The 13,533-nt window shown below is 44.6% G+C and overlaps 1 protein-coding gene across 2 annotated transcripts in view; it reads right to left on the bottom strand.

The window, feature by feature from the left end:
* Positions 1-13,533, bottom strand: part of DOCK1 (dedicator of cytokinesis 1) — a 273,275-nt gene that overhangs the window by 89,762 nt on the left and 169,980 nt on the right. The window lies entirely within an intron of this gene.

Here is a 13,533-nt window from a genome sequence, read left to right as displayed (position 1 = left end):
TGTCCCTGGAGCACAGCCCGACCCCCCGGCTGTCCCCTCCTGTCAGGAGCTGTGCAGAGCCACAAGGTCCCCCCTGAGCCTCCTCTGCTCCAGGCTGAGCCCCTTCCCAACTCCCCCAGGAATTCTCCAGCCCCTTTCCCTTCCCTGGACATGCTCCGGCCCCTCTTGCAGAGGGTGTGGGATGCCCCAGCAGGGAGGGCAGAGGTCTGGCAGAGCTGGAACTCACAGGGTGTTGAATGTCTTTGAGACAAAAACGTTTTGTGCTGACCCCACTTTGTACATCAGAAGGTGCCACTGAGCAACCAGAGACCTCCCACGTTAAAAGCTCTGCCTTTATGTCATGCAAGGGCAATTTCTGATTTTCCTGCTCAGGAAAGGCAAGGTGTCCCGAGGTGAAACCTGTAAATAACAAATCCAACCACAATTGGTGTTAATCCTTGAGCAGGAAAATGCTGCTATGATGATGTACAAACAAAATACAGGGTGTGAGTGTTTTATCTCCTGTTTGGTTTTAGAGAATAAATAAAACTTGGTTCATTCAGCTGGAACTGCAAAGGTAATTTCACTGCTGCCTCTGACAAATACTGAAACTTCATTTCTCCTGTAAGAAGTCTCAGCACCCACAGGAGTGGGATTGATCAGGGTGAGAAGCAAAGCTGTGCTTCCCTTCCTCCTCTCCAGCTGAATCCAATATTTTCTCCTGTTGTGCGGGGCAGTCAATGGACACATCACTGCCCAGAGAGGATTACCTGACTCTGGAGTAGGAGGGCAGGACAAACACGTGGGAAACTCCTCATCCCAGGGGAATATCATCCAAAACCTGCTGGGCCTGGGCTGATAAGTCCCATATGCAAGGACTCTGCTGACCACAAAACCGTGGAATTCCAGACTGGCTTGGGCTGGAAGGGACTTTAAAGATCTTCTCATTCCACCCCAGCCATGGCAGGGACACCTCCCACTGTCCCAGGCTTCTCCAACCTGGCCTTGGGCACTGCCAGGGATCCAGGGGCAGCCACAGCTGCTCTGGGCACCCTGTGCCAGGGCCTTACACCCTCCCAGGGAACAATCCCTTCCCAAAATCCCACCTAAACCTACCCACTTTCAGTTTAAAGCCATTCCCTGTGTCCTGTCCCTCCATCCCTTGTCCCCAGTCCCTCTCCAGCTCTCCTGGAGCCCCTTTAGGGTCCAGAACTGGCTTTAAGGTCTCCCCAGAACCTTCTCCTCTCTGGGCTGAACACTGATCCTTCCTGATCCCCACCTTTCTGCTGGAGGTTCTCCCTTCCCAAATACTGCTGCAAGAAAGCACTTTGTGGAAACATCCCCCCATGGATTCAGGGAAAAAGAGCTCGGATGGGTTTGTGTGACTGAAATCAAATGAGGTAACCCAGTTATTTTAACCAGCTGATCTGGTGAACCCCTTTGCTGTGAGCTGCAGCAGCTCTGAACCTTCCTAAAACCTTGTTCAGATTTAAACTTGGGGAAAAAGAGCCCTTGGAACAATAAATCCTTTGGAGTGTGGGTTAGAGACCCAAGGATAATAAACCCCAGGCTCATCTAAACCTTCTCTAGAGCTGGTGCTGCTCCTAATTGGGATGGATGTGCTTTGCCATGGAAGAGCTGGGTAAGGACTGGGTTGTTAAAACACAGGTTTATAGGACCAATCCTATCAAATGATGGATCAGGAACATGTCTTGCATTATCAAATTACCCCAAGAACTGGAATGTTTTGCATGTAAAGCTTCAGTGCTAATAACCCTGTGCCAAATTAGTGGCAATGAATAGATGCTGAGCAAATAATCCCATTTTGTTGTTAGTTCCTAATGGATCTGTTGATAGGAAACAACCTCTCTATCTGTTTCCATCAGGATAATTTGATAACCCATCTGTATTAGTTAAACTGCAGATTTTGTAAACACTGAGGCCGAGTGATTTGTAACAGGAGCAGGATGTAGGAACCACTCTCCTAAAGTGTTTTTTAAATTGCTTTGCTCGCAGCTACAGAGTTTGCCATAAAGAATGATCCCTCATTGTGAAATTTCCCAGCCTCAGGAGTGGTCCTGGAGCTGAGGAAGGGACAGGCTGATGATTTAAGACTATTTAATGCCCTGCTTGTTGTGGAACAGAGAGCTGGAGACCTTCCTGCTCTAGCAGAACACAGCACTGCAGTTCCTTAATGCCCGAAACTGGGAAACTGATTTATCACCTATTAGGTCTTATTAGATCCCATTCAGTAGGAAAAATGAACTGCTGGAGCTGGATGGCAGAAAATTAATTTGAAATAAATGTTATAGAGTCAAGCTTCTTCTGCTCTTCTCGTCAAGCCTCTGTGGCTGGGGTTTTCCAGGTAGGATGTGAGTTCTTGCAGGGAGGCATGCTGTGATCATTTTACACATTTATAGTTTAGATTTAAAAAAAAAAAAAAAAAAAAAAAACCAAACATTTTCAGTGCACATCTCCTTCATGAAGGGGCAGGGGAAGGGCAGATCTCCAGATGTGCCAGGGTATGGGATCCACTGGGGTTTATTTATTCCAGATGCATTTCTTCCCCAGGAAAAGGAGCCTCTGCAGAGCTTTTCCCACAGTTTCAGATTTTTATGAATTTTAATCTATTGTTTAAAATTCTAAGAATGGCTTCCCACTGCCAGAGGGCAGGGCTGGATGGGATATTGGGAATTAGGAATTGTTCCCTGGCAGGGTGGGCAGGCCCTGGCACAGGGTGCCCAGAGCAGCTGTGGCTGCCCCTGGATCCCTGGCAGTGCCCAAGGCCAGGCTGGACACTGGGGCTGGAGCACCTGGGACAGTGGGAGGGGTCCCTGCCATGGCAGGGGTGGGATGGGATGATCCCTTCCAGCCCAAATCATTCCATAATTCTCTGACAATTCCATGATCACCAAGGTTAAACTCCCCAAAAATTCACAACCCTATGGGTTCTCTGGGGTGAGTATTTGCCCATACCTTTGCTGACCTTAAAAAACTAAGTATTACATTAACCTTCCTTAATTTTGCATAGAATTTAAAATAAATTTTCAGCTTTTACACCTCAGATGTGAACTGGGCTATTTCAGCAGAGATATGGGTTAATATTCCTAGGGAAAATGGACAAGTTATCAAAATGGAGCTGAACATTCCATGCGAAAATAATCTATGAGCTGACTCCTGTTCTTCACTGCTGGTTGTTCACTGCATGGGCACAGGCAAATTACTTCATTCCTCCATGAATCAACTTGAACATCTGTAAGGTCAACATAATGCAGATGATCTTCCCCAGCTGCTCCGAGATTCTTCCAAAAATAATTCAAATTAATATTATTGTTGTTATATAAAACTGTCACTACAAATCTTTCTTTATGGCAAATAAAGCTTCTTTGACAACGGCCCTTTAGCAAAGAAGAGCTGAAGAAGTTGGCAAAGTTTAATTTTCCCACAATGCCCAGTTGCTTGAGTAACAAATCCAATGGATGATTTTTCAGTATAAAATGCAGGAATAAAATTCTATAAATATATTATTGCCCACAAGATCATATTAAGCCCATTTGCCATTGATATTTGTGTGATAATTATCTCAAAAAATATTTTAAGTTACCTGAATTCAAGCCAAAAGTACCTTTAAATCGTTTTCAAGCCAGAAGTACCTTTAAATCAAATACCCAGTTAAGTAAGTGGACTGTGAATGGAAGATCAAATTTATGTGTGACTTTTAACTTCACATAAAAAATAAAAATATCTTTTAGCATGATAAATGAGGCACCATAAGAAAATGCTCTTGAAGAAAGGTCATTAGAACATTATAGATTAAAATTCATAGAAAATGGAAAACCACACACTGAATTCCTGATAAAGAAATCACTGATTTTCTTGAACCATATATTGGCATGAAATTTATATAAACTTTAGTTTGGAGTTTATACCAAGCTCACTCCCAGCCCTCTGCCACTGCCTCAGAATCAGTGCAAAGACTTAAGGAAAACTGAAATGCAAATTAAAAGCCTCCAAACTGCAGCCTGACTAATCCCTGAATCATGGAATCCCAATTGATATGGTTGGAAAAAGCCTCTGAGATCATCAAGCCCAACCATAACCAGCACCACCACCGTGGGCGCCACTGTCCCCAAGTGCCACATCCACAGGGCTTTGAAATCCCTCCAGGGATGGGGACTCCAGCACTGCCCTCGACACCTTATTCCAACATTTGACAACCCTTTCTGTGAAGAAATTTTCCCAAATATTCAACCTGACCCTCCTCTGGAACAGTTTGAGGCCATTTCCTCTTGTCCTGTCCCTGTTCCCTGCGAGCAGAGCCCAACCCCACCCTGGCTGCTCCCTGTCAGGGAGCTTTAAGGACCAATAAATTCTTCCCTAGGCCTCAATAATAGCAGGAAATATCACCCTGGTGTTTATTTTCATATCACTTGCATCCAGGATGGGCACTGACCCCACCCCTGGTAAGAAAACCCCTCTGATCTCCTGGGAGCGCCCTCAAATCGAGCTACAGACCCTTTTCCAACATTTTCCATAGCACATCCCCTTGTAGCAGCCCCTGGGCCCAAAGGCAACATCTGTGTGGACAATTTATGCCCATTTTTTGGAAGCCTGTGCCTGTCAGAGCCTGCAGCACGCCCCAAAATGAGCTGCATCACATTTCAAACGTTGGCTGCTTGCTTGACATCACCGTGGCTTTGCTGCTGGCATCCCTCCTGACACCTGGACTATAAATTCTCCAGATTTGTGCCTTGAAATACCTGAATTCTGCCATTAAATCTGTCCCTTTCTTATCCTTCCTATAATTCAGTCTCCAAAATGGACTGAGGAACTCAAAAAAAAAAAAAAAACAAAAACCCAAAAAAACAGGTTTTAAAATTTAAAACCTTCACAAATCACATCCTTCCTAACCCGGTGAATTTGCATGGCAGGATCTGATTCCTTGAGAATTTTCCTACATTTCTATTGCATTTCTTGCCAGTCTTCAAGCAAAGTTCCTGAATACTGGCTCAGGTATGTGCAGACATAAATTCTTGCAGAGATGAGCAAGTTTTACAAGTTGTTGCTTATTTTTTCTTTTTAAGCTTTTTCAGCAGAACTTTGTGCTACTTTTTACATTTCCTTCACATCGATATAACTCACCAAAATCTCATTACAACAAAAGAGAAGTATTTACACTGAGTTACTAATAAAAGAGAAAAAAGTATGAAGTTATTCACTTGCACCATCTTACTTCTGTATCTGGGAAATAAATTTAAAATAGGATAACAACAACTTGTGCAAAAACGCTTACAGCTTTTCACAGAGCAAGGAAAAACCACATTTTCCCCCCCTCCAACGATCTATAGAGTAGGACATTAAGCACAAAATCCATTCACTCTTTTGAAAACCTGAGCTTTCATTTCCTCTTTCCTTTTAATCTCAGAGCTGCCCTGACTCAGGTGTAAATAACCAAAGTGCAGACTCCAGGTGTTGCTGCCCTGGATTGAGGGAATGAGCTGCACTTTGTGTCCCTCTCGTGTCCCCATGCTCTGCTCCAGAGCAGCTCAGCAGCCTCAGCATTTCCCCCATCCCAACAGCACTCCCAGAGCCAGGGGATTTATGATTCAGGGAAAAAAAAAGGGAATGTTTGATGTTTTGTGAGCTGACAATGGACAAAGCAATTGCTTGGTGCAGTCAAGGAGAGCTCAAGGACACAACGTTCACCTGGAAACCCAGAGCTGGTAAGTGAATTGCAGAATATCCCAGCCAGGAAAAACAGTCATTTTCATAAACATGACATTTTAATTATCCTATTAATTGCAGATCAAAAGGCTTACACGGTGGGGTAACAACATCTCATAAATTTAAGTTTGAAATTTAAGTCTGTGTAACCAACACATAGAGATTAATCTAAGAAAAACTGGGCATGGAGGGGAAAAAATGGGTGACCAAGATTTAATTATTCTTTTTTGTGTGTGTGTGTGTTATAAAAGTCAATAAAAAATTAGGATCATTGTTGGATCACAGCTTGGATGGGCCGTTGAACAACCTGGGATAGTGGAAGTGTCCCTGCCCATGGCAGGGGGTGGAATGAGAGGGGATTTAAGGTCCTTCCAACCCAAATGACCCTGGGATTCTGTGACTGTACCATGAGCAGTTTGCTCAAGCACTCAACAGCTGAAATGCAGCACTCAGAGAGTAAATAAATACATACATTAATCAAACCACAAGGAATTAATCAATATCCAGAGGGGAAAAACAACAAAGAAAGAATAAACCAGAAAAAACTCACCAAAAAAAAAAAGCCAAACAAACAAACAAGCAAAGAACCGAAAAGAAGTCAAAATATTCCCAGTGACATCTGAAGAATTTGTGTAGGGAAATTGAGATCCACACGATGACCAGTAACACATTTAAATGGTTATTTGTGTTCCAGTGGACAAAGAGTGACCAGCACTAGAAAACCTCTTTTTCTGCTGTTGGTGCATCCTAAGTGCATCCTTCACCCTGAATTTCCTAATTGCTGCACCAAACTTAGTGATCCAAAACCAGAGAGTAACACAAGATTAAATCTTTACAAGGTAATTTTCTCTCAAAGTATAAAGAAAGCAAACCATGTAAATCTCTTTTTTTTTTTTCATTTCAAAAAAAGCTTTTTCAGGATTGTTCCTCTGCAGCCTAAAGCTCCTGACAGAACCTGCAGTATTCCCAAATCCAGCCCTGGCTCTGTAAGATATATTGCAGTACTTACATCCCAAACAGGCTTATTCACTGCATGGAGATAACTCATTTATTATTAAAGAGCACTGGGGAGGAGGCAAAAAACCCCTAAAACCCTAAAGCAAACTGGTTCCATATCACTGCAATTTCATTTATTAACACGGCTGGAAATGAGTTGGTGGTAACTCTTTGAGTACATGGACAGGACAAGATACAATGAGAGAAAATGGCCTCAAGGTGCACCAGAGGAGGGGCAGGTTGGATATTTGGGAAAATTCCTTCCCTGAAAGGGTTGTCCAGCCCTGGCACAGCTGCTCAGGGAAGAGGTGTGTTGTTATTGGACACGAAATGAGTACACAGAAGCTTGGTAAGTTCAAAAGAGAAAAAGACTCAGTTTTATTTAAACATCTGGTATTTATAGAATTCTAAAGGTGACCGTGGATTGGAGGATGGAATTACCACCTCTCCAACCACACTGGTCTAAAGATCAATCAATCATTTCTCTCCACTCACAGATAAGTATGTAAATATTATATTTATACATGAAATTGTGTAGGAACTCTGACTCTCAAATATGTAAACATTATCAGAAGGCTAAAGAGCTTTTATAAGAACTTTAAAACTTTCAAAAGAACTGTAAAAGAAAAATTGACACTTTTAAAAATCAGGGCAACAGAGGTGGAGTGCCCATCCCTGGAGGGATTTAAGAGCTGTGTGGATGTGGTACCTGGTGACCTTGGCAGTGCTGGGGGAATTGGACTTGGTCCTGCAGGGCTTTTCCAACCTCAGCTGGAAGTACAGTTCTAGGACTCTGCGGGTTCATCCTTCCTGACCATGCACAACTGCCACGTTTACAGCCCCATGAACATCTCCCATCAAATGGAGATCAGATGGAGGAAATCAGATGGAGGAAAAATCAAATCAGATGGAGGAAACAGAACCTTCAGCTTTTCCTAAGAATCACAGAATCCCGTATTGGTTTGGGTGGGAAGGGACCTTAGAGATCATCCCCTTCCACACCCTGCCATGGCAGGGACATCTTCCCCTGTCCCAGGTGCTCCCAGCCCCAGTGTCCAACCTGGCCTTGGGCACTGCCAGGGATCCAGGGGCAGCCCCAGCTGCTCTGGGAATTCCATCCCAGCCCCTGCCCACCTTCACAGGGAACAATTCCTTCTCAAAATCCCACCTTATCCTGCCTTTCTATAGCTTAAGGCCATTCCTCCCTGTCCTGCCCTATTCCTTAACACAGTGAATCTCTTCTACTGCATAAGAACCTGCCCTTGGCACCCACCAAGCTTTAACAGCATTTATTTGCTATTTATCATATCTATCCACAGAATACAATCCAGCCCTCCTGGATTTTCAACTGAATCAGCTGAAAAACTTGGAAAAAGCCTCACGTGCCAGTCAGCCTTGTCTCATCTGAAGCTGCCCATCTCAGGTTAATTGTGGTGCATCGTTATCTCCCTCCACGTGCTTGCTGTGGGACGTCTCTGACAGACTGAACCGAGCTTCCCCAGATCTGGAGATTAATTTCCATGATCAGTGAGTCTTGGAGCCGTCCTGCTCATCCCACACCCACATCTCTGCCCAAAACCCACTCCAGGGTGTCTTAAATCAACCCCTTTCCATTTATCAGCCCTAACAAACCTCTCCCCATGTTAAATCAAGTCGAGTGCTGTGTTTCATCCATCACACTTGCACAGGGAGGATTTCCATGTCAGAACAAGGGAACAGCTTTAACAGAAACACGTAAGTAGAAGGGATTAGATATTTTACAGCAGAGAGAACAGCGAGCTCTGATACAAGACTGCATGTACGGGCAAAGTTTACAAATTTCAATCAAATCCAGGTTAAGCACAAAATGGAGGAGTCGGTCATGTCAGGAGAACCACGGCAAAAAATGCTGAATGCAACAGTGGTTTTGCACTCTGGCTTCAGTGGAGTCGTTATTTCCTACCAAGTTTCAGACCAAACAAATTAGCAGTTCATGCTACAGATGTCAGAAGTTATAAAGGAAATTAATGCAACAGTCGAGCTGAAATGAGACTGAGGAAAATGCTGTTATTTTCCCTGTGGACTCGTACGTCCACACACCGAGTTCTGCTTTGTGAAGATAATATCCAGAAAGTGCTCAGCAAAGCTTAAAAAGTAAATATTGAAACCTTATTCTTTTTCAGAAAAGCACATGAGTTTTGGGTTGAGGTTTTGGGTTTTTTTAAAAGGTCTAATGTTGAAGGATTGGATGTAAATTTTTTATTGGCAATACTCCAGTTTTCTTCTAAGGGGTTTTTATTCCATGAGTTTTGACTGATGCAAATAGTAAGTTTGAAATCCTGACTAACAGAGAAACAAACTCACTTCTAAGTTAGAAATCCAATAACTACTGCACTGATGGCACAAGGGAAAATGGCACTAAGCAGAAGGAAAGTAGATTTCTATGAGATTTTGGGGAGAAATTGTTCCCTGGCAGGGTGGGCAGGCCCTGGCACAGGGTGCCCAGAGCAGCTGTGGCTGCCCCTGGATCCCTGGAAGATTCCAAGGCCAGGTTGGAGCAACCTGGGGTAGTGGAAAGTGTCCCTGCCCATGGCAGGGGGTGGAACAAGATTATCTTTATGGTCCCTCCCTATCCAAACCATTCCATGGCTCTGTGAAATGCGAAGCACAGCGCAGGATGGAAATCCAGTGTGGAATCTGCATATTCACACAAAACAATCAACAGTTTTAGACTATTTCCAAATTTCCTATTAGCAGCTCTGATGTCAGAATTTAAAGCACACTTTCTATGCTGGATGAATAAATCTCATATGCCAGCATAAATTTTTCATGATTCCTTCATAAATTCCTCATTTCTTCTTGTCAGTTGTCTTGGCAGAAACTGAAATATAGGAAGCTGTAAAAACGTCGATCTGCTTTAATTAAGCCAACTGCCTCCTTCCAGTGGTGTTTGACAAGCCCTGGGTGAGGCTGCAGATCACCCAGAACACACGACAAAGAGTGCAAGGGCCTTTTCAAGATCAATACAGAGAATTTCAAACCCTGCCTCACCCCTGACAGGTTGGTGACCATCTCACGACTCCCTCGGGTTTTCTAATCCTTGTTTGGGATTCCTGTTTGTTAAACCTGAGTAATGAGCAGCAAAGCAGAGAGGTGATTTTCCCCCTCTGAAATCAAGAGGCAAGAGTTTGCTAAACGGTGGATTTTTTTTTTCATTAGGCTAGGTCAGAAAATAGTAAATTAAAACAGGGAAAATGAAGTGATGGCTTCCCCTCTGGAGTACTGCAGACAGGTCCGGTGTCCTCAACATAAGGAGGGCATGGAACTGTTGGAGCAAGTCCCCAGGAGGCCACAAAGTTGATCCAGGGTATGGAGCACCTCCACTATGGAGACAGGCTGGGAGAGCTGGGATTGGTCAGCCTGGAGAAGAAAAGGTGGTGTGGAGACCTCACAGCACCTTCCAGGAACTAAAGGGGCTCCAGGGAAACCAGAGAGGGACAATTCACCAGGAACTGGAGTCACAGGACAGGAGGAATAGAAACTACCAGAGGGCAGGGTTAGATGGGATTTTGGGCAGGAATTGTTCCCTATGAAGGTGGTAGGGCCCTGGCACAGGGTGCCCAGAGCAGCTGGGGCTGCCCCTGGATCCCTGGCAGTGCCCAAGGCCAGGCTGGACACTGGGGCTGGGAGCACCTGGGACAGTGGGAGGTGTCCCTGCCATGGCAGGGGTGGAATGGGATGAACCATCCTGTGGTTCCATCATTCTATGCAGAATGAGAATCCTCTCATCAAGAGACAATCACAGCAGAGCTGAGCACGTGCTCTCCAAGGAGAACCAAACTCCCTTCCTGAACTTTTCTCTATGCTCTTCCCAAGGAACATAGCACCAGATGATCCTTCTGATGCCCTTCCAGCATGGGATCCTATAATTCCATGCTATATTCCATATCCATTGTTCAAGAGACATTCCAGAAGGGCCAAGAACATATCTCCCAAGGAGCACCAAGGTCCCACTGCTCCCTCAGCAGTGTCAGAACATGGTGAGGGAAAAAGAGGCTTTGGAGCTTTGGACAAGCTGGAAAAGATGAAGAATAATTCTTACACCTAAAATCCTTAAATTCTGTCAAAAACACTGAAAAGTACAGGTTTATGAAGAACAGAAAACTCTGGCTAAGAAATATTATTTTCAGAGATACAAACACTGGCAAGTGCTGAATGCACATCTCTAAGTCTAAAAAGTGCTAGAGGCTGCACCAAAACAGGAAAGTACAGCCCAACATGACACCAAACACAAGGTAATAACTGTGATTCATATCTCAAAGACGGAAATATTTTTCCTTAAGAAAACTTTGTCCTCGTTTTCCTTGAGGAAACACGACTGAAGTGGTTGTGGAAGGAGCACATTGTCAAAAATAGTCTGACAAATAAAAAGTTAGTCTGTGCTCAAGAAGAACCTACAGACAACATGTTTGGTTTTGACAGTTGGCAATTTCACTTTGATTTTTAAAAATGAAACGTGGTTTCTGCATGAGAAGATGCAAAACAGTCCAGAAGGAAGAACATGAGACAACAAGTGTGGGAAGGAGAGTGAATCCTCACAAAGCCATCCCAGTATCACACCTCCCTTAAAAACCTCACTGACGCAAACATGCAACTGAAGCTCATCCCAGAAATGTTTCTGTTTGTACATCTTTATCAGGGAACTGTAAGAAAACCATCATTATCTTCTCCTGCATCTTTTTTTTGACTACTTCTGTTACACCTCACACAGTGCAGACGTGACTGGGCCAGCTACAGGCAAATCATACAAAGTAATTGCATTTTAACAGTCAAACAGAGAGGAACAAACCCAGGGAGTGCCTGAGCCCTCAGAAGGAAAATTCCAGCATTAAGAAACACAGAATGTCATAACGGTGATTTTTTTGTTAACACAGAATCACTGTTCCTCTGAGTGTGAAAGGAACCAAAATACATTTTCACACAGAAGATGGGAAAAGAAGAAATAAAATTAAAAACTGGAGGGTGGAGGGGATACAACTGTTGAAGCCTTCCCTGCTTCCTGTGCAGTTTGTCTGTCCATCCGTCCATCTGTCCATCCATCCATCCATCCATCATCCATCCATCATCCATCCATCATCCATCCATCATCCATCCATCCATCCATCATCCATCATCCATCCATCCATCATCCATCCATCCATCCATCATCCACCCATCCATCCATCATCCATCCATCCATCATCCATCCATACATCATCCATCCATCATCCATCCATCATCCATCCATCCATCCATCCATACATCATCCATCCATCCATCATCCATCCATCATCCATCCATCATCCATCCATCCATCCCCCATTCATCATCCATCCATCATCCATCATCCATCCATCCATCATCCATCCATCATCCATCCATCCATCATCCATCCATCATCCATCCATCATCCATCCATCCATCCATCATCCATCCATCCATCCATCATCCATCCATACATCATCCATCATCCATCCATCCATCCATCATCCATCCATCCATCATCCATCCATCCATCCATCATCCATCCATACATCATCCATCATCCATCCATCCATCCATCATCCATCCATCCATCATCCACCATCCATCCATCCATCATCCATCATCCATCCATCCATCATCCACCATCCATCCATCCATCATCCATCATCCATCCATACGAGTGAAGGAGGGCTCTGCAGGAGCCCATCTGGTGGACTCAGTTCCCAGAGTTTTTGAGGATAAGCTGACTCACCCCATGCAGTGATGCATTTCAGTGCCCATGCTCCAGAAGACTCCTCCTGTCCTCTGCATCCCCTGCATTCCCACCAAAGTGCTGCTGCACCTGCATCCCACGTTTCCACCAGGCCGAGCTTTAGTGCTGGCTCTGCACCGGCTGCAGGCAGCCAGGGGACACCTGAGCCAGCAGAGAGGTGCCCAAGCCAATTAAAGCACCCAAAACTTCTCAAACTGAGCCAGGGCATGATGCTGTACCACAGGAGTGCCGTGGGTTATGGAGAGGTGGCTCTGTCACCCTGGAGCTCCAAAGGGAGCTGGAGCAGAGAGGGATCAGGGATAAGGTACTCCATTTCAGCTCCTTCTCTCTTGAAGCCACTTGCAGAGAGAGAGAGAGAGAAACTTCTCATGCCACTGATAACCACAGTGACCTGAGAAATGACAGTTTTCACACCTTCTACAGCAGCCATACATTATTATTATTTTCTTCTCCAGGAGTTGCTGGCAAGCAGCAAACAACTCCCACAAAGGGCAGGTGGGTGCTCTCCCCAGCCTCCAGGCAAGGGCTTAGGGAAGCTGGAGCCAGGCAGGGCTGGGGAAGGTCAGAGCAGGAACAGCAAAGGCGTTTCCAGAGCGCCTGGATGCTCTGGATGCAGGCTGGGAACACAGACGGGCTCAAGGGAAGATGGAAGTTGCAGGGGGAAGCCCTTCCCACACATCCAGGACAAAAAAATCTGAAAAAGCTGGGAAAGCAAAGCTCCTGTCCCAGGCAGAGCAAATCCAAACAGATCCCTGAACACACTGACAGTAAATTCCCCTTGCAGCTCAACAGGCCTTTGGTGAATGTTTATGTACAAGGAATTTAAAGAAGGAAAAGGTTTGCTTTTAATATCTTTCATGTTATTGCTTTGAACATCCCAAATGAAAAACATGCTGGAAGTTTAAAGTTCAGCCACTCAAGGCACAGTGTGTGCCTCAGGATGGATATTTCCTAACACCATTGATAATTAATATTCATCACCCATATCCTAAAGATACTCTCATTTTGGTTAATGTTAAAAAATCATGAATTTACCTTCTCAGTTCAGCCTCTTCATC

Source organism: Anomalospiza imberbis, chromosome 8 (assembly GCF_031753505.1).
Source record: "Anomalospiza imberbis isolate Cuckoo-Finch-1a 21T00152 chromosome 8, ASM3175350v1, whole genome shotgun sequence".
NCBI classification, from domain to species: domain Eukaryota; kingdom Metazoa; phylum Chordata; class Aves; order Passeriformes; family Viduidae; genus Anomalospiza; species Anomalospiza imberbis.
Note: the sequence above shows the minus strand (reverse complement) of the source record. Positions and strands in the feature narration are given on the sequence as shown.